Source organism: Apus apus, chromosome 11, assembly GCF_020740795.1.
Source record: "Apus apus isolate bApuApu2 chromosome 11, bApuApu2.pri.cur, whole genome shotgun sequence".
NCBI lineage: Eukaryota > Metazoa > Chordata > Aves > Apodiformes > Apodidae > Apus > Apus apus.
In genome coordinates, this window is record NC_067292.1 from 17,668,537 (window position 1) to 17,690,035 (window position 21,499).

Consider the following 21,499-nt stretch of genomic DNA (forward strand, 5'->3'; position numbering starts at 1 on the left):
TATAATTTACCAAGGATGAGAAAATGGAGGTAGTGAGGATGAATCAGGACATCTGCTGTTCTTTCACTTAATAAGACAAAACCTTTGGAAACATAATTGAGCAATCCTTAGAGAGAATGATCAGTGGTCCTTCAGTATGTTTAATTAAATGTAAGCTCATCAATAAGAACGTGGATGTACAACAAACTAAAAAGAAGCAACACATCAAGGTATCTGCAGGAAATAACATTAGTAATCTTTTTCTTGCTTTCCTTCATAGATATATGAGTTGCTGACATAAATGTAGGAATTCCACTGAAATTGGGAATAAATTTAATCTTCTATCTGGGTTTCCCTGAATCTGTTCTATGTGAGCAGGAAAATGGGAGTCACTGTCTGCAGGGTAAGCAGAGTGGTTGCTGCTGACAACAGCACACTACAGCTGCTGTTAGCAGAAACCAGGATCCATGAATCTAGTTACTCAGCTGTACTTGAATGGCTGACAACTGCTTGTGTAAGATCTTACAGAACTTTTCATCTTTGATTTGATAGATTCACTTCTGTCTGGAACCATGTGTAACTGGAACAACTTAACTTAGGCAGACCTAACTCCAGTTTCAAAGGTAGCTCTCAGGAATTCTTATGTGAATTTGGAAGCAAAGTGATGTTTTTCTATTTTGGTGCCAAAAAGTTACAGTTCTAAGGCTTGGATTAAGTAATTTACCTGCAACTTGTATAAAATTGCTTTAGTCAATCCCTAACTGAAAGATAATTTGAACTGTTTTACTGTTTGAATTAATTATTTAGATTATTCACAATTATTCTGAAAGACTTCTGGAGGTGACTCTACCTCAATTTTCCTGCTTTGCAAAGCCGAAAATGTGTAGTGCTTTAGTAGGACTCTTTCAGCTAACAAAATAATAAACTTGACCTCATTACAATTAATGGGGTGGGGAAACAAAGAGCAATAAGCAGGGAGTTGTAGTGGCCCTCCTCCACATTAGCACCAAAAGGTTTGCTTATTTGTGGTCTTGCCATTTGGGAGTGTCCTAAACTGCATATACTACTGAAGGCAGAATGCTGTTCACCTCAGCTAGGCTCTTTATCACTGCAACTTTCCTGCTGTTTGCATTTTTTGCCAAAAACCTTCTCCCAGATGAAGGTGGTGGACATCAGGATTTCAAAGCAGCAACAGCAGAGGCAGGCATACAACCCTAACATACAGGATTCTATATGCAAGTTTCCAGCACCTTTCAACACCACATAAATCAAGGTGAGAGACTGGCTAGTGCTCACACTTCTAAATTAATTTGTTTACCTTTTCTCTTTTTTCAAACAGCTCTTGAAAGATTTTTCTGTCATGGTCATTACCAAAAGAGCAAATAGGATTCTAATTGAAACCACACTGAGCAATTACTTTTTCTTTTGACGAGCAAGTAAATAGAAATCTATTTGGAAACACTGTAGTAGTTCATTGTTAAGTTAACTAATAACACATCCTGATTCACAAAAAAGATTTATAACTGTCTGAAGAACTCTGTACACCCATTGGTATAGAGATGCCTTTCTGAAATCCAGCAGCTGGATTATAGTGGTTTTGCTACCATTTTTGTAATGCTGTGCTTTTTGATTAGCAAGGCAGAGTTCTGACCCTGCTTAGTTGGTTTCATGTATCTTTTGATTTCTGGATCCTGGTGGGAGGGAGCACAGCTTTCAGGACTTTCTCAAATCCCACAAAGAACTATTACTTTTTTCCCTCCCCCCCCCCCCCCAAAGAAGTCCCTAAAACCATGGAAGAATTGCTGTACTCTAGCTTTTTGTTAAAAAAAAACCCCACCAACCAAGGAAACAAGAAAATAAAACAGAACGGTCAAACATCTTGAGAAGTCTCCACGAAAGCTCAGCGACCCGCCTGACAACACGCCCGCGAGGGGCAGCCCCGCCACGGCGACCGGCCGAGCGCTGTCCCCTCAGGCACCGGGAAATCGGGCACGGGGCTACACCGGGGTCGGGGCTCAAGGCGGCGGGTGCCCGGCGGGCCGGGAACCAGGGCCCCTCACGGCGTCCGGCGGGTGGCACGGCCCAGGACTACAACTCCCGGCTGCCCCGGGAGGCAACACCACCTGCTCCCTCCGCGGGGGCGGCTGGGAAGTGTGGTCACTCCTGCCCGTCGAGCTCGGCCGCCACCCCCGGGCCGGGTCCCCGCCTGCGGCGGCAGCGGGGCGGGGCGGCGGCAGGAGGCGGCGCGGCCCACCCGCGCCCAGGGGCGGGGAGCGCGGCGCCGGCCCCGCCTGTGGCGCTCCGTGGAGCTGTTCAGCGCCCAGGTGCTGAGTCTCCCCCCGGCTCACGGAGGCTCCGGCGGGGCTCCCTTTGGAGGCGCTCCCTTCCCACCGCGGCGATGGCTCCAGCGCTCAGCCGCCTCCGCCAGGCGCTCTGAGCGCCCGCCCGCCCGCCCTTCCACCGCGCCCCGGCGTGGATGCAGCAGCTACAGGCGCTCCTGGCTCCGCGGGGGAACGCGGCAGGTAAAGCCTCTCCCTCCCTGCATGACATCCCCTCCTCTCTGAGCTGCCTGTGGGGCCCGGCTGGAGGGGCTTTTGCCCACTCGAGAGCCGGAGGCTGATCGGAGACGTCAGTTGTCTGGCGGGGAGCGAGCACCGCGAGGTGGACCACGGGGAACAAAGCGGCGCAGTGCATATGCTTTTGAAGTAGTTTCGTTATTTTAATTTCCGGGGGGTGGAGAAGGGAAGAGAACAGAGGGATGGCTCGTTAGCTGCAAATATCTGGGCTTAGTTATATGTAGGAAAAAACCCCAAACACCTACAGATATTAATTTGCTCTAGAAGTCATGTGTTTGTCAGACAGGTAACGTAGTGCTATAGTCAAGACTGCAAAATGGTTTCCTAGAGTACCCTCCTTAGCTGTAGTGCTTGTATAGATCCTGCACAGCAGTAATTTCTTACTTATTTCTCTGTGAATTACTAGCCCAAACAAAGAGCTAGGACAAGTAGCAGACGGTTAGAGACAAAGTAGCATGCACAGCATTTCTGTGAATAGTTGTCAGAAAAGGGAGGAAAAAAATTCCACTGTATTTAAGGCCAAATGACAAGTTATATCTTACATGAAGTCATTTACAGACATGCATTGTGCTGCTATGCCTGATGCTTCAGGCTTCCTCTTAGTGCTGGGTGACGAACAGGGAATTGAGCAAACATATTAAACATGCATAATCAAGCAGCAAGTGTTCTTAACCGCTTTTATGTGTAGTAGCTTCTTTTGTCAAAGGATTGGCGAGTATTCCTCAGCTATCAAAAGACCCTGTGTTTTACTGTAGATAGAGTAGGCTGTGGATGAACTTTTTTGTGGGTATTAGTAATACAGGTTGACTTATAATTTCCTAGAGTGGCATAGAAAGTGGGAGGCTGGCAAAACAGAAATCCAGCACTTTTCTTGGGTGTAGATAGTGAGAAAAGTTTAATCTAGGCAACTGCATGCAGCCAGAGCAGGAACTTGCAGTTTCTATGCTGATTTTGGCAAAAAAAAATGAAGAATCAAACTAAGATTGGTTCCTTTAGAAAAATCAAATGCAGTCTAATTAGCATACTCTCAACACTTCACTTCTGGCCTGTCTCAAGAAAGAATTTGTGTATAAGGTTCCCCCTGGTACTAAGTAACGTATTAAATCAGAAAAAGAGCCCAGAAAGGCAATTGCTGGGATCAGTACAGGAGGTGTTTAAAAACAAGCTAATGGGACTTGCATCAGTTCCCATGTCAAAGATTCTCCAGTCTGGATAGAAACTTGGTACTTCTCATATTGCATAGGCTTGAGGTTTTTTTGTACTAATGATTTGAAGGTTCATGTATGTAATTAATTTCCATGATAGCATGCATTCATAGCATGCATTCAATTACACGGGCTGCAGTTTAACAGTTTTGGTGTTTTACTGTATAAAAAAGAAGCTCAACAGATTTGTTACCATCTCACAGTCATTGCACACCCGAAAACTCTCCTTCCAGTGGGGACCTTGGACATGCAGGGACATAAAATCAAGCCCTTAAAAGTACCCTTTTAGGAATTGAGTTAACAATTACAATAGCACATTACAGTAACATTAAAAATCAATTTGTGCATATGACTGTATGCAAGACAAGCTCCCTGCCCTCCCCCCCCAGCCCCCCCAGTAGAATTAAAAGATTTCCTGGCACAGCTCCTCCCTACCTCTGCCTTTTAGTCTCTGCACCATAGAAGCCTCAGAGCATGTGATCAGCTATGTGTGATTTAAGCTGCTATTGAATTTTTTCCACAGGGAACAATTACTATAGAGTGACAAGTCAACCATTTTGATCTTAACAGATCTAGCTCTGTTTAGTGATGGTAACCATAGCATACACTGCCTAACCCAATCTGAATATCACACCATGGCAGTTTGCTTCTAATTTAAAAGGACACTGTTAAACCTTAAAATATGTACTCATTTTTGGGTAGGAATTAAAGAGACTTAATACCAGAAAGGCACTGTAGACATTTCAGTTGTATATTTTCAGTTGCTGCTGCCTGCAATAGCCCTTGAGAAGCCACTAAAATACCAGAAGAGCTAAGCAGTATGCTCTGACCACACCCCTAAGATTGCCATAATTCATAAAGCGAGACTGTGCTGCCACATTCATATTTTTACCTGGTCAGTTAGGACAAAGACAAAGCTGCTTTGTGCTAATGAAGCTACTGCAGCATGCTTTTAATAAAGCCAATGTTCTGATCTTTCCAAAAGATTTTTAAAATGACCCTTCTGTTACCCTGACATTGTTTACACTACAGGCTGTTGCAAATATAACATCTATGCTAATTACTTACATGTCAGCCTGGGCAAGAAACAAGCAGTATTTTCCTGATGCAGGATCCACTGCAATTTTCCCTGTCCATTTGCCATGCATTCAGCACACTACAGTAAATCTCAAGTTGCAATCTCTTTGTGGAAATGTTTATTTTAACTTCTATAGTAGACTGCTGAAGTCATGGAAATATTTCCATTACAGTTAAGTAAAAGTCTATTTTTCAAAAAGACTTGCACAAAAAACTGACCTGGAAATATTTTTTAAGATTAGAGCCACCGTTATGATCACACTGTGCAGCAACACAGTAAGTTGTGGGGTTTTTTAAAGAATAAAATAAAAACCCTTATATGCATAATCTTTACAACTATTCTACAGTTAAAAAAAAAAAAATCCACATATGGTATTGAAAAGCAAAGACTAGTGCTTTTACCGTATCTGTAAGAGAGAGCATGACAAGACATACTTTTATGAAGAAGAACCAAATTACTCTGTATTACCAAAAAAATCTTTCAATATGCCATTCTGTTCCTGGGATTGTGGCTGACATGGCCTATGTATTTTCTACAACTCTAAAAAGAGAGAGAAAAAAGTATTGTGGCATGCCAATTTTCTCCTTGAAATCTAGCAATGCTTGGCATTAAATATAAGCAGACTTTACTGATCCCAGAAATGTTTTTAAATTACTAGTATTATACTCCCAAGTCCACCCTTCAAAGATTGTATTATATGCACAAGGCAATAAGCAGTTACTGAACTGCTTCCTCTTACAAGAGAGGGCCTCCTAACTTAAAAGGAGGAATCCCAGTGACTTGCTTCAAGTAACATGTAACAGTCTCAGTAATTTTTGAAGCTGTAATTCTTAACTTGCAAATCCCTAACTATATATTTTAAGCATTTGTAGCAAGCTCTCCGCAACACTCATGAGAAACCAGAAGAAAATTATAGCTACTCTCCAAGCATGACTGCTATAATAATGTACTTAAAATGTATTGCAGGTCAAACTCACTGTAAAAACTGAGAAAACGTTAGACTATGGTGGAATTGTGCCATTGTTGTAAACAGGAATGGTCCATAATTTGAGCTGACAATACAATGCTGACAAAGATTTGTGCACAAATATTCAGTTCCATTTTATTTTGCCTTGAACTACTAGTTTCTCATAAATATGTAGTTTGGGGAAAGTATCTATGTAGAATTGCAAAGAATACAAGCTCCTTGATTAAGTATTACTCTTAACTTTGTTTCTAGTTCTTGGGATGGGGGGAAGAAGGGAAGGAAGATGGGGTAGAAGATAAGCCCTGCACATAAGGTTGTATTTATCCACTGGGAACTCAACAGATTTTTAGTAATTTCTGACTTAGAAATGCAAATACTGCCCTTTGATGGCTACACTGTCAGGATCACTCAGGTTTTAGTCTAAAAGCAAGCAGAATGCTGCCATACCTTAATAAAGTGACCAGCAAAGCATCTGCTAAGTCAGAGCAGGAGCAAGCAACTTCATGATCATAGAAAATCTTCATAAAGGTGAGGGAAACTGAGAAATGTCTCAGTCTTGAGTCTTGTGCTCCAAGTCATATAAAGAAGAAAAATAAATCCCTCTGTGTGAGCTGACCCCAGTCTCTTCAATAGGAGTGGATACCTGGGCAGCATACCTGCTGTTCTCTTTGTGTGATGATTATTCCCTCAGCCTGCTGGCCTACTAGGCTTCAGGTTAAATGCTACTTTGTAGTTTGTATTCTTCACTCACTTGCTATTCTACCAATAGTACAGTTGATGTGCCTGGACTAGTATCTGTGAGAACTGCAAAAAAACTATTCTGTCATTCTTCAGCTTAGAAAGGTACAGTTTCATAATTTAAACCTCTTGCTACCTGTCCTCAAAAAATGCAACTTGCCAAAGTTTGCAAATATTAGCCATATTAGGTATTCCGTATGAAACACACACACCAAGTTATTTAAAATTTCTGAAACAGACAGTATTTCCATTAGCTTCATTTTCAGATTGTTATAGTCATCTTTAGACTTGGATCCAAGATTTCACAGACATTTTAAAAGAGCCATCTCTAACCAAAATCCCCCTAATTACAACTTTAGCCTCTGCCTGTCCACTTAGCTTTATGCCTGTAGATAGGGACTTGTCTCACTTCTCACATCTGCAGTTAGAGAGCTCTGGTGACCTGGTTTGGCATCTTTGCATTGGAAGCACATTAAAATTTCAGCATCACAAATACAGAGCAGATAAACATTAAACTGACATCTTGAAAATATGGAAAATTATTAATAAAGTTCCCCTTTGTTAATGTTTCCACAGCATCTGTTGAAATGTGCACTTTAGAAACCAGCATGTGACCTATGGCATAGCTGAACTACAGAATTAAAACAAGATTTATCAACTCAGTTGAGTTTTAAGATCATTCAAAAATGCATATTCTTCAGATCATCAAGAGGATGTTTACTCCAGAAATACGTTCCCAGAGAATGGGTTCCAATTAGACAACATGAGCTGCAAAGTTCTGGTTTAAATATGAAGTACATCAAGGCATAGACTTGTATCACTGTCTCATGGGAAAAACACCACAAGATACACTGAGTTCAGTGCAAATCACAGAGAGCACATTCTAGGCACTGCTCTGGGTAGCTGAATACTGTCTTAAAGAATACATTTAAGGAAAAAGTTTAACATGTGTTTGCTATACATTCACACCACCCCCAACTCCTTTGCCAGCTAAAAGAAATCAACTTGCACAGGATTCTATTACTGTTACATAATTTCAAAGTTTTATTGCATACAGCTCCTTAAATCAGAAAGCTGAGATAATAAATGCAAGACAAGTATTTTCTCCGTGGTACTTAAGACTTCTGTCAATTACTGTAACTCAAGCACAATCTATTTCAGTATTAACAATAGTAAAAATAACCTCTAAAGTGACAAACCATATCTGCCACTCAAAAGCACACAAGTTTTTAATATATTTTAAAAACTGACCCAAGGAGAAGAGAATCACAGGATTCCATCTGTCCCTCTTGACTATTTCTAACTAAGCTAACATTTGATTAAGAGTTTTCCTTCAACGGAGGTTTGGGGTTTTTTTTTGTTCTTTCCCACCCATACTGTGCTTCAAGTACAACAGAAGCCATTGACTTTTATGCAGGATGTCTTGTTTAACCTCCCCTCTCTCAAAAGAAGAGTTAAATAGTAATTTTATTCCTTCACTTAGTCAAACGTTGACAAAGCCATGTTGGAAAAAGGTAAAAATCTGCAGACTTCTTTAGGTAACTACAAAGAGGCTAGCAGAAAGATTCATGACCACTCCCCTTAGGACATTGTACAACTTTGTTTTCTTTCTTTACCAAACAGTTACTGGATGGAGAAAAGGCAGTGTTTAACCTGCCTGGGAAGAGGTAATATTTTAAACAATTTAGTAGTTATCAGTTATGGGGTTGTAGCTTTCCATATAGGCTGCTAAGGAGAACTGCCACTGATATTGAAAATGATGAAAAATTCTGTCTCAGTGAGAAATGCCAAGTAAAGAGAAGATACATTAAAATAGTGAGTGTGCCCTGAAATACTTGCAATATCACAGACTGGAAGAAAAACTAATAAGGTCCTGATTCTTCAGCACAGTTACTTCTCTGAAATCTGTACTGCAATACAGATGGGAGATCAGCATTTCATAGCTTCTTCTATAGAAGTGCTTCATACAGCTCAAAGCTGAACTCCACTGATGACCCTACAAGCAGATGGAAAAGGTAAGGAGTCTAGAAACCACAACACAGACAGGAGTATTATCCAAGCTAAAGAACAGGCAGAGATCAATGAAGAAAGATAAGAACCTTGTTAATTTTATTAATTCTGCGTGGGCTGGGATATGTTAGTAAATCTATTCAGAGGGTAGAGAGAAGTTTGTGTTCTCTTGTCCTCCTGAGGGAGGAGAAAGGATAAAATCCATATTGAAATTCCTTGGTGCTTCTTTGAGAGAGAAAGGGAGGAAGAGACCCTGACAATTAGTGCCCATAATTACTTGGCATGATGAAACTTAAAACTTTATAATGTTTTAACTTTTAAGCTGCATGTACCCTTCAAACATGTCATCTTGACTTCTGCGTTGCCTTGCCTGTATAGTCTAAAAATAGCACTTCATTGTTTCTAGTCCTGGAGAATCTATTCTTACTCCCACACCAAAGGTGGAAAAATTACTAAAGAAAGCCTGTCCTGATAAGGTGAAATTATGCATATTATTCTAGTTGCTGCCAGGGTATCAGCTATATGATAAGCACTCCTTTGAAAGAACAATGTACAATGGAAATGAAGAATGAGAAGTTGGCTACCAAAGAGTGGTAGACCTAGTTCCAGTTGTATGCTGCCATAAATGGATGGGCATATCTTGGGTATACAATTATTTTTATTCACCGAGAGAAGGCCCTGAATTTGTCATTTCAGCTTCCTTGTTAAACTATTAATTTTTAAATAACATGAGTGACAGAAATAGATAATTGCAACTTTTTAAAAGCCAGCCTTCTGATTACTTCTCAAAACCTCTAGCTTAAGCTGAGTATTCCCCTCTTTATGTCTTCCCAAGCAAAACAGTGATATATCCAAGGTACATAAGGAGAAAAGGTACAGGCACAGCTAAATCTTTATTGAACAGGCAAACCTTCACTGAAAGTCTGACACACAGGCTACTAATGCACACATCTCATTACATTAGCCTGTGTTTTGGTCCTGGAAACAAAGGCTATGGAACACAAGAGTCAATCTCTAAGTGCAGAACACTACCTGACCAGATCACTGGCTCAGCACAAAATAAGCATTACTTCATATATTTGCTGTTTTGACTTGCCAAGACAGTTTATGCTAGTAACTTACAAGAAATATGAAGAGTTCATCTGTGCCAGCTGATACAATGCTTGATTCCATTATTTCCCAACGCTAAGGTCCTACAAGTTTAGTTTATACATTAGCCTTGCAGATTTTGCACACTAAACTTTCTCAGAAAGAAAATCCTAAGCCCAGTCCTAAAAGAAAAAAAGAAAAAAGCCCACTCCACATAGACTCCCATTCAGGTCAATCATTCTCCTCAGGTCTTAATACTTTTGACTATTATTTTTCCCACTATTTTCTCTCACACAAGCAAGTTTCAAGTGTCACGCCAAAGAGGGCAAAAAGATTTATTTTAAATTTACTTAGTTATAGTAAATCACTGCTTCCATTACATCCATTTGCTTTTACACCTGGTGGTCTCCCAGCAGCTACCTATAATTCTCAGAAAGGGTTTCATAACACACCCACAAAGAAAGCTTTCCTCTATGCAATCTCATTTTCAAATCTATGTGGTTTTTTCGCATAAGGGCTAGGAAACTCCTGACAAATGGAAAAAACACTAAACAGCTTCAGCCATGGAAAGGCAGCAAATTAACTCTATGTCAAGCAGAGATGACAGCTCTAATTTAACAACCTGCCACTGAAGAGCTACTTCTGACAATGCTTTTGGGCCCAGCTCCAGATTTCTCCATTCAGAACTTACCTATATGCAGTCTTTACTTCTGCACTGCAACTTAAGTTGTATTGTATAATTAATTTTTACAGAATATAGAAAGTTACTTAATCTAACTTATAGAACCCATTATAAGTAAGAGGGACAGTCTGCCTTGTTTTAGAAAGTATGAAAAAGATGAATAAGCTCTACACAGTGATGTTTGTATTACTTTACGATGTTGCAGATGAACATGTCTTGGCAACTGGAAGTGTGTTTTATTCAGATTGTATTAAATATTTTTACATTTTATTAAAATTATGCAAAAACTATGATGAAGCTAAAGCCTCTGTATGTTCCATGATGGAAATATTTTATTAGCTTAGTGCAAAAGTTAAATTTTTAATTTGCCTCACACTTCTTTAACTATATTGCTTCAAATCTGGACTGGTTTTTAGCAGTAATTCCCTTTGGTAACCGAGATTATTTAAAGCACAGAGTACTGAAATCTTGTGAGGCCTAATTTTTTTTTTTTTTTTGTATATTTTTCCTCAGAGGGAATTGAGATATTCCTTTTAGTTAAAAGGATGTTAAGTAGCAGCTAGCTTCTTCTAGCCTAGCATCTAAGTAGATTTTGTCTGCTCTTAAAATACCCTTCCAATCGCACTCTAGAGAATAGTTTTATTCTTCTGCAGTGAGTTTACCTATTATTTTCAGCACAGTAAATTAACACAGGCAGTGTGTTCACCTAACAATGATGACATTCCTTAATATTAATGCAATAATGCTTAGCTTGAACCCAGAATACACCATAGTAACAGGGAGGGAAGATAAATTGTAGCACACAAGCTTCTGTGTACAGCTTTCTTGGGTTTGACTACTTGCCCTTTTTAGCATAAGATATCTGCAGCTTCCCTTAATGAAAGGAAAAAGTTGACAGTTGCAGACTTCTGGACATTTTCAAATTCATCTGCCTCTCATGGCCATACTTAATCAAAAGGCTTGTCATGACCACTCTTAAGAACCTCACTTAATAGGGTTTTGGAGACAGCTTCTGCAGCCTCAAATACTAGTACTATGCCACCTTCCTACTGGAGTCACATACTGGGGACAGGAAGCTGACTTGCCTGAAATATAATAATTTACACTCTCGCAGTGCTGTCTTACTTCACTGTTTTCATTTTCTATGCACCAGGACTGCAAAAAAAAGGCCCAGGCAATGCCATTAAGACGCTGTAGCTTTCAGTAAGACTACAAGCTTTTCTGTTCTACTGTAATCATTAAAGTAGCATATGTTTTATTACCAATGTAGTAATACAACTTTAACTTCCTACCCAAGAACAGACTAATTTATTATGACCATACCTTTACCCTGTTATATCACCACAATGAGTGAACAGCTTTTTAAGCTGCAGCGGTTTAGTTTGGAAACAAACCGTCCTTGCATGGGAAGTCCCTACTAGAGATATTAAAAGACAGGTTTAAATTTATCCTGGAGGTCATAAGTACAGCAGGGAAATAAAATCCAGCTTACTAGTTATTAGCTACCTGCTGTAAACATACTCAGTGTTCTTTGTCATTAAGAAACAACATGTATGAAAGACCCTTAGAAGATGGCAAACAGTAACATCTAATATGCAAATCAGTGTCTCAAGAGTTTCAAACTCCTGGGGCCTTCTTCATGAGGGCAGCTGCCAGTTACAGAAGCTTGGCTGACTAATTGGCACTAGCAATAAACAGTATTTTTATTTGTCTAGGAAAGGGGGACAGAGTCTGACAAAGGCTTATGAGCACACATTACAAAAATAAATAAATAATAATTAAAAAATCTTACATGCCTCTATTCAAGTTATTATCTGTGTGATTAATTTCTACCCCTGAAAACTGCATTAAGACCAAGTAGTGGTTTATAATGCTCTAGACGCCATCTAGATGAACTTTAGCTATTGGCAGGTTATAAAACAGTTACAGGGTATGAAAATAAAACAACCTGCTACAATAATAGGGATTACTATACACCTGGGGCTTCATAAAGCAATTTTGCATCCAGGCCTGACTGGCTTTCAAGCAAATAGAACTTTTCATCAAAAAGATTGCTAGATTGTTTAGCAATATGTCAGCCCCTGAACCACACAACAATCTATCCTATCTGTAACACTGACACTGCTAAAAAAAAAAAAAATGTTATTTAACTTCTTGACAAAAGTTATCAGTCTTCAATTTCTCAGGAGTTACTACCTGACTTATGTAGTATCTGAAAGTATTTAGATGCCTCTTTCAGATATTTTAAGGAATAGTGACTGGGAAGCTACAAACAGAACTGGATTAGACTTTCCTCACATTCAGACATGCATTTTCCAGAAAGAATTCAGGGGCAAGGTAGGTTGTCAAACTGAAGAAATGTCTTTTCCTGATTTTTAGAGTAATTTAAGTGATAGACAGACAAGTTATGAAAGAACACAGAAAAAACAAGGAGGCTGAAAAAAGCAACTGTAAGAGCCAAGGACTGAGATAATTGAAATATAGGATGTTTGTGTGCAGCAACAATTGTTTTAAAAGCTTCTGAATAAAAAATTAACAGCTGATGGCATACTCACGAGGACTTGCATCTAGTCTGAGAAGGAGACCTGTTAAGATAGTGAGTGAGCCAGCAGGACAGATGGCTGTTGAAGGAACTGACACTGCAAGAACTAGAACATTCAGTAGAGAGGAAAAACAACAGCCATACCCATGAAGGAACTGCTGCCAGGCACATAAGCAAAGTGAGAGGAATCAAGCTATTTCAACAGTTTCTATAAAAATATGGATGAATGTGCTGAACTGCAGACAGTGTAGAAGGCCCCAACCCTGACATTTAAGCATCAGTGCAACAGCAAAGAGACAATGGAATGATTAAAGGTCAAGCATTACCTGAAAAAACCAGCAGCAGTTCAGAGATGTGAAAGTGATTTCACAAGCGAGTATAGAAAATGCTTGATAGACATAAGCACTGAAAGATAAATCTATCACCTAGAACTCATTTGCAAAAAGCTAGCTCAAGGTATTCAATATGAAAAACAGTGTCAGAAGCTAGGAATGGTGACACCCCCCACCCTGATTAAAGTCCATCTATCCAGAAAAAAGTAGTTTCCACAGAGCTTAAGTTTCTCACAGTTACAGATTTACTATCAGTAAGATTGTGGACATTTGTATCAGTCAGGTGCTATACTTGTATCTTGAGACCCACCTAATAATTGCAATCAAGTTTCCATATGCTTAAGAATACTTTTAGTACAATTCCCCACTCTTCACATTCATAAAAATAAACCCTGGGAAATTTGGCCAGAACATATTCTTGGAAAGAGAGTGACTTAAATGTACAGGAGTGGGAGTAGCAGGAAGAACAGTTTTTCAAATTGAACAGTTTTGCATGCATAGGGAGGTGCCCTGAGGTCTCATGAAAATTGATCTCAAATGTTATTAGCACTCGATACCATGAAAAGAAGTAATAGTTCTGACAAAAAAGGAGATGTATATAATACCCAAAACCAAGCACCTAAATAAAAAAATTCCAGTTTCTACAGTGACTACTGATTAAGCAATTTACATTTTCCTAGTACTTTTCCAGTCCATTACTGCTGCCAGTCATGAAGAAAAAGAGGAAAACTGCAACCTTCTTTTGAGTTCTTTAGTGGTGTTTATGTATTTAGGTTTGCTACACAGATCTACACTTCAGTATGTGCTGTTTTCATGAAACATGTACTGTATAATATTAAAAGTGTCTAAGCTGTACAGTTCAAGAAAAAAGCTCACTATTGAAGACAGCTCTTTCAAAAATCCTGAAGCTGTGCTGCGACATTTACCACTACTGCAGAAGAAAAATGTCTGTGGCATGCACAAGTAGAATATTAAAAATCCTGTCAAATTTATTACAGAATAAGATTATCTTTCTGGGATTTGGAAAATTAGATTACTTTCCAAGATGCAGAAAGATTTTTAATACACAGGCCAGGCAACCTAATTAAATAAACGATACGGGATGGCTCCAAAACATTATAGATCACACATTAAGGGAAAAAGCCAACATAATTATGAAGTACCCATCCCAGACTTTTGGGTACATAAAATAGATTTGAACAAACCACTAATGTAATAATGAGTATAAAAAAAAAAATAAAAAAATCTGAATTACAAAAAGAAGTCAGTACAACTGAAAAAACCTAATAAACATTCTTACAGTTCTGAGAAAAAAAACCCACAATGTTTTACAGCCATCATCAGCAAGAGTATCTAAAACTACTCCTAATCAGGCTACTTTAAAGGGTCAGGTAGTATAACTCTTAGATGAAACTATTCTCTCTGAAAGCTATAGAAATGCTACACATCAGCTGGAAGCCTCTTCCATTTGTTGGAAACGGGCTCACAGGGAGATAGAACTCAAATCACCCTCTCCCCCCTACAAAAAAACCCAAAACAACAAAACAAGCAACAAAAACCCCCAAACAACCCCACAACCCACTATCTAACCATCTATAGATGTTAAAACACACTTTTGTGGTATCTTCCTTCTTCTTCAGGCCGTCTCAGGTTTCCCTTTCCTAGCTTTTTGTTACATGACAGTTCTGCCAGAAGGCAGCAGCAACATGAGGCAACAGAGGGCAGGAAAGCCATTGCTGCTACAAGGAGATGCCAGGAGGGACTAAATCACAAAAATGCCGGAAGGCCAAACAGGTAACACCAGCAGCTCTTCTACGTCCCAGAGAGGACTGCCATACCTCTCATACAGTGCTTAGTTAAGGCAGCCAGCTTTTGCCAGACTCACTCAATCCTCTGATTCCATACCTTAATCACTTCTCAGTTCAGGAGCTGATAGAAACAGGCAGCCAGCCAGGCAGCTTAGCATCAGTAAAGATGGCAGGACTTACTCATTACAATTAGTTAAGACATCTGTTAAGGTACCTTTTTTCCTGGTTTAAAAACTGAACTAAAAATTTGTTGCGTGGTACCGGTGATACAGGTGAGCGAAAGCAAGCCTGTTCCTCAAGAGGGCACTGGCACTTCTCAAGCTAACATCAGACACCTCCCAACAAACATAACATGGAGAAGGATAACATACAGATTTTGCTTCGTCTGGAGAACACCAGCTGACGCTTCACTCTTCACCAGAGCTAGGCTGCCGGCTCCCAGGAACAGGGGAGCCGTCCCTTTCCCCCCGCAGCCGCCGCCACCTCACGCTCCCCTCAGCGCCCCGAGCGGCCCCGCAGCGCCGCGCTCGCGCTTTTCCCGCCACTGCTGCCGAGCAGCCAATCAGAGCGAGGGCGGCGGGAACGCGGGCGCCCCGCTATGGCGCGTGAGGCCGCCACTTCAGCTCCCGCCGAGCAGCCGGGTGGTTGCTCGACGTGATCCCCGCTCCGGGGAGGTAAGCCCGCAGGCAGCCCCTAAAGCCTGCTTCCTTCGTTCATGTCGCTTGGCCTCGTCGTGATGGTTTTGCATGAGAAGGGAAAAACAAACGACAGAGAGGGGAGAGAAGAGCCTGTAGCAGCAGAGGAATCGTGGCGGCTGAGGAGGCGCGGGAGGGCGCGGAGTGTCTGCTGGGGTTCTCACCCTGCTCCTCACTGTGGGTTTCTGCTGTAAAGCTCTCCTCGTTCAGCTTCTCCAGCATTGTAGCTGGAAATTGACACTGCTAGGCAGCATGGAGCAAAGGTATTTCAACGGCAGTATCTTTATTAAATAACGTTTTATAATCTGTTACTAAATAAGCAATGTTTTAATAAGGATCTTCTGAAAAACACTAAGGGGTTGTTTGTGGTTTTTTTGTTAGTTTTTGTTGATGTGTGCTCGTTCTCCAGACTGTGCCCAGCTGAGATCAAAGCAACCTGCTCACTGCTTTTGTTGTCAGGGGTGGTTTGTGGTGAGAATCACTGCAGATGCACCTCCTGAATGGCCAGCCCATCTCCCACGATGTGGAGTTAGTCAGAAGGAGCAACAGGTGATAAGTCAGTCTTATGGGGTAATTTCTTTCTGCTGAATTTACTGAACAACGAAGGAAGCGTGGTCTACCTGTCATCCTCCCCCTGTGAGTGGGTGAACCTGTAAATTGGTTAAACACACTTGACCCTGGACGGTAGGCTAGGGTGGAGCTCCTCTGTGAGTTTCTGTGCCAGATTTTATTGAGACAGTGGATTTTAGGAGCTTGACATCAAATTGATTAACTATTCTGTGTTTTGTTTGCTCAAGGGGCAGGGATGAAACATTACATTACACCCACTTGAAGTTACTTGCTAATGAATAATGTAATTATACACTAGGCTTGATATTAAGTCCCTGATGTTTTTGTTGTCACATAAGAATAATCTGTGTTTAGATAAGCTAGAATTAACATTACCTCTTTAAAAAAGAGTGGATTTGTAGCTGGGCTAAAGAGAGTCCGTGTTAAGAAAATAACATGTTTAAATTATCAGTGCAGGTGGTAGGAGTAAAAAGCCAAACACTTCAACATTAGATGTCATGCGCATCTTTTAAAGGCAAGAGTTCCTGAGCAGATGCTTGGAGATTTTTCCTTATAGCTCTGATCACAGCATGCAAAAAAGTCTGATGATGCTACTTTTTATATATGGCAGTTCAGGGAACTAAGGCAAACTGACTGTCTAGTGTAATAACTCTATTAATTGGTCAAAGCTGTCATTTCAGTTTTACGTTTGAACATAAAAGTGTAAGCAGCTACTGTACTGATAAATTCAAATAGCCTCAAAGAAACCCCAGTAACAAAACAACTTCTATTAATGTCTTTGGGACAAAGAACTGTGCTGAAGGCAGAATTTTGGCCTTGGTATCCCACATTTTATATTTAAGTTCTAAGGTGTGAAAGCTTTACAATGTGTAACTCAATCTCACTTGGCACAGCAGTTTCTTTTACAAAGTGATTCCTGGAGCATGTGTCTAATCTAAGTGATATCATCCTAGTCCACTTAAATAAGAAATGGCTATGTTCTCTTTTACAATTGGTTCTCTTTTACTAGTTGGTGACTAGTTGTTGTCTTTTTTGCAGTAAATGTAGTAGTAAGCTTTGTCATGTCAAGTAGATTTATTCAGTAGGTTTATTTAATTTCTTGTAGGTTCCCTCTTGCCTTGCTCCTCCACTGGTAGAAGTACATAGTGTCAGGAGTTCCAAATACTTACGTGACTGCGTTATTGGTTTTGAGCATATGAAAAGAGATTTTTAAGAGCTCAGAGCCAGGTTTTCAAGTACTTGGCATCTATAATTGAGGACAGATTTTCAAAAGAGGTTAGCACTGACTGTTCTGAGCTCTTGTGCAGATTTGTCCACTTTGATTTTGTGCCTAACTGAACTGATCCGTTCAAAATTTGGTCCCTGTATAAGAACGTGACTTTCTCAGAATGCCATGAGCGCAGTACTAACACCTACCAAAAAAACCAACACCCAAAAAACTCCCAACAAGTGTACAGCCGCCCCCACTGAGTACAGTATCCAAAGCTGCCACCCAGCATAGAGTAAGACAGAATTGAACTCTCTGTTACGTGCAAGCAAATAATTTTCTAGGTTGAGACCAAACTTAACAGTGAAAGTAATTTCTGTTTTGCTACCCCTGTTCTAGCTGTGTATTTATTTAACATATAAGCTTTTGTGAACAGAAGACTGCTAGATATAAGACTGCAAAATGTCATGTGTTTCAGAAAGTACAGGAGCGAAATGTTCTAAGTACCATTAGTAATTAATCAAGTAGCCATGAATAATACTGTGAATTCTGAGATACCACCATTGCTTCTAGAGTTGTGCTGCCTTCTGGCCTAGAGGCTGGGATAAACATTTTGATTCCCTATTAATGGTGCAATTCCTACTGAATTTGATTTAGCAGTGTGGAGATCTGTATTAAAATAGTTGCAGTACAGACAAAATTAATGTTTTGGGTTAGAAAATACTTATTTCAATCAGCCATTTTTTTTACTGGCAGGGCTATTACAGTAATACTGATTCGTTGGTCTTTCTAGCTAGTTATGTGACTTACTATTGCAGATTCAGGCACTGTAGAAGATTTTTATTTCTGTTTTTGAATAATCCCTTTAATTTAAAATTACTTTAGTTGTCTTTTCATGCCATGTTTTGGTCTTGCCTTTGGTCAAGTAGTGCAAGATTCCTTGTCCTCCTTCTGTAGAAGTAAAAAAACCACATACTCATCAACATTATTTGTTATGGAAAAAGTAACTCCTGTTTTAAATGCAGAATATGTTAATGTTGCTGTTTTATAATAATTTAGTATGCTTTTGGACAAAACTTTTTATACATAATCTCCAGCACTTGATGCCAGCATAAACCCTGGAACAAGGAATTATTAATTGTTGCAACTGAAGAAACAAACTAAAAATTATCTGTGGACTTTTAATGGAAAAAGAAAACACAAAACATAACAGAGGTGTATTTTTGTACTTGTTTTGTGCTGTGCTTGCACAGTTTAAATTTAGATTTTAAATAATCCAGATTAAGCAGACTATAATACTGTAATTCTTGCGTAGGAAGCATAGGATACCTGTCTATATGCTAATGTTGCACTTAAGGAATAGCTGGGTGAACCTCAGATGAATGAAGACAAACTCAAAAATGCTAAATTTAAGTCACTAATTGTCAGAGAAGTAAGATTCAGAAACAATCAAATAAAGGTGATAAAAGAAATTAATTGTTGTTAAGATAACTGCTTTACAGGCTTTTAATAAGATTCAACTGGAGACTTAAGTAATCATGCTGTTTCTAGGCTACCAGTGTTAGCAAGAGTAAATTTGAGGCTTTTAAAACACTTTAGAATACTATGGTGATTGTATAGATTGAAAAAACAGGTAAGAAAACTGCCCATAAACACTGTCAGCACTCTGTGAGCTCCAGGTACAGGTCTTTCCATTCTGCTTCAGAGCCTGGCTGTGTGGTTGAATGCAGACTGGGTTTTGGTTGCAGCTTAGCTGTGATGATGTGACATGATTCTCTTTTGTTGGTGTCAAGAGCAAGCAAGTTTCATATAGAAGATTTTGTCTGGGCTTTGAGAAATACTCTTGTGTTCATTGCTAATGTGGACAAAGTTCTGGAGTTTCACTTACCCTTCTAGTGTAGCATATCTGCATGCTAATAAACACGCAATATGTGTTCTGAAGTCAGAGTGACATATAGATTCTAAAATTATCTGTATCAGTTTCATGTAGCAGTTGCTAATGTTTTGTCTTGTGTGGGGTTGTTTGTTTGTTAGGTTTTTATTTAGTGTAGAACTTGAACACTGATGCTGCAATGTGTAGCCTGTACATACACTGTAGATCAGTGAAAGCTATTTTTCCAAGTACGTCATTGGTCAACTGATCTTTTTTTATCTTTTGTTGTATGTACACGCCTGTCATAGTGGTAAACACATAATGTTGAGAAAGGGTGTGTTTTATAAATGTTTCCTCTTTCATCACAAAGACTGAAGATATTAAAAAATTGTAAAAAAACTGTCACAAAAGGCTAGAGAAATCTCACAGTAATCACAATCCTAATTTTGGACAAAGATATTTGATGTGCTTATGGTGAGGCTCAGCTTCTTTTGTCATGCTTTTTGGGGGGGATATCTTAGCTCTGTTTTACATCTGTATCCATTGAATGTCCTTCTGCAAATCAAGATTTAATTTAGTGAGGCTAATATAGTGAATCGGATTCAGCTCACACCTCTCTAACATTGTGAGCCCATTATGGCATTATTACTCTCCAATTACAGGGAAGAACTGGCTTAGTAATGAAGGGTACATACCCAGAGCAGTGTGGCAAGAATTTTAAATGAGGCAAAAAGGAAAAAAAAAAAAAAAAAAAAAAAAAAAAGTATCTATATCTCCTACACTGATATCTATCAAGAAGCCATTTTTCTTAAGTGGCTATTCTGAAAGAATCCCCAGGAAGTGTTAGTGCTAAATATTACTGTGCCATCACCTGTTCATTCAGGCTACAGACTGGAATTTTTCTCAAATGCAGCTATCTACAATCTGTAAGTTCTACGTACTGTATACCAACATAGTCCTATGTACTGAAGCAACCTTCTGCTTTAGTGTTTAATGTGCTTTCAGTTTTGAAAATCAAATATTTAGTGTCAAATTATTTATTTGAGCTCTAGAAAACACCAATATTTACTAGTATTGGTATAAAATCAATGTAACTGTCTTCTGTGGTTTAAGATAATAGAAACTAACTTTGTGTGCCTTTCCAAAATGTACTTTCTTTTGTGTGAGTGGAATTTTGTGAGACTGCTATTATGGGATCCTACAAGATACATTTTTAGAGATATTCCTGCCTGTTGTAGGGTCACTTCACTGAGTTTGTTTTGGTGGTGCCACAGTAAACTGAAAGGATTAGAAGAAGCAGAGGGGTAATAACTGTCAATAGGGGGCAAAGTCTGTATAAATTGCAAATGTTTTAATACTGCTTCAAAAGTGTGTTTCCATTCTGAGGAAAAAACAGACCCACAGAGTACTGGTACTGATTGAAAATGGAATAAACCTGAGTATTAAGGAAATAACTTCTTTGGTACAGTAAAGAGTGAAACCTAAGAAAAATGGCAGAATCAGAGGCAAAAGGTGCACATCCTTTTCAGAGGAGGTGCTTTTGATAGAGGAAGGGATCTAGTAGAATTTGAATAATAAAACCTGGTGACTGGCAGAATAGCAAGTAATACCAAGTTTTGTTTAGTTACTCTTTTTGTTCCTTTTACCAACTTATTTAGCAATGGTCACATAAAGACTTAAAAGTTGTCAGCTGCTGATACAATTATGTGCCGTGATACAAAATAGTACTTTGGGCATGCAGATCCATGCTCAGTTTTAGGTAATGCAAATCAGTGCTGCTACACAGTTTTTAGTTGCATGAATTCCTTAGTTTAGTTGACTGTGAAGGGCTGCATGAGGTGCTAGTGTCCATGCAAAGGATATTGTAAAAATGCATGTAGCAGGGGGGAAGAAGTGCAAAACAATCCTGATGGCTGCACAGGTTCACACTGGCCAAGTCAAAATTTCTGTGAACTTATGAAAAATGGACTTGCACACAGTTTAGTTACTCCTTGCCAATTGGAGTAGTTTATTCAATTATTAAATGTCATATTGCATTTAAATCTGTCCAGCTTTCTGCTCTGGTTTGGTTTAAAACTGGAAAAATTCACTTAAGTGTTCTAGGCACTATGGAGACAGTGCTGATGTCAGAAATGTTTTCAGTGGGGG

General features: G+C 39.4%; 1 protein-coding gene across 2 annotated transcripts in view; it reads left to right on the forward strand.

Annotated features, from left to right (window-relative positions):
- The first annotated feature begins 2,454 nt into the window (after positions 1-2,454).
- SMPD3 (sphingomyelin phosphodiesterase 3) overlaps positions 2,455-21,499 on the forward strand; it is a 94,356-nt gene continuing 75,311 nt past the window's right edge. The window contains exon 1 of one of the 2 annotated variants that reach the window (XM_051629080.1): positions 2,455-2,501. The gene's annotated coding sequence lies outside the window, so the exon portion shown is untranslated. Of the gene's footprint in view, positions 2,502-15,792; positions 15,965-21,499 lie in introns of those variants that run through there. The other variant, XM_051629081.1, reaches the window with a different exon arrangement.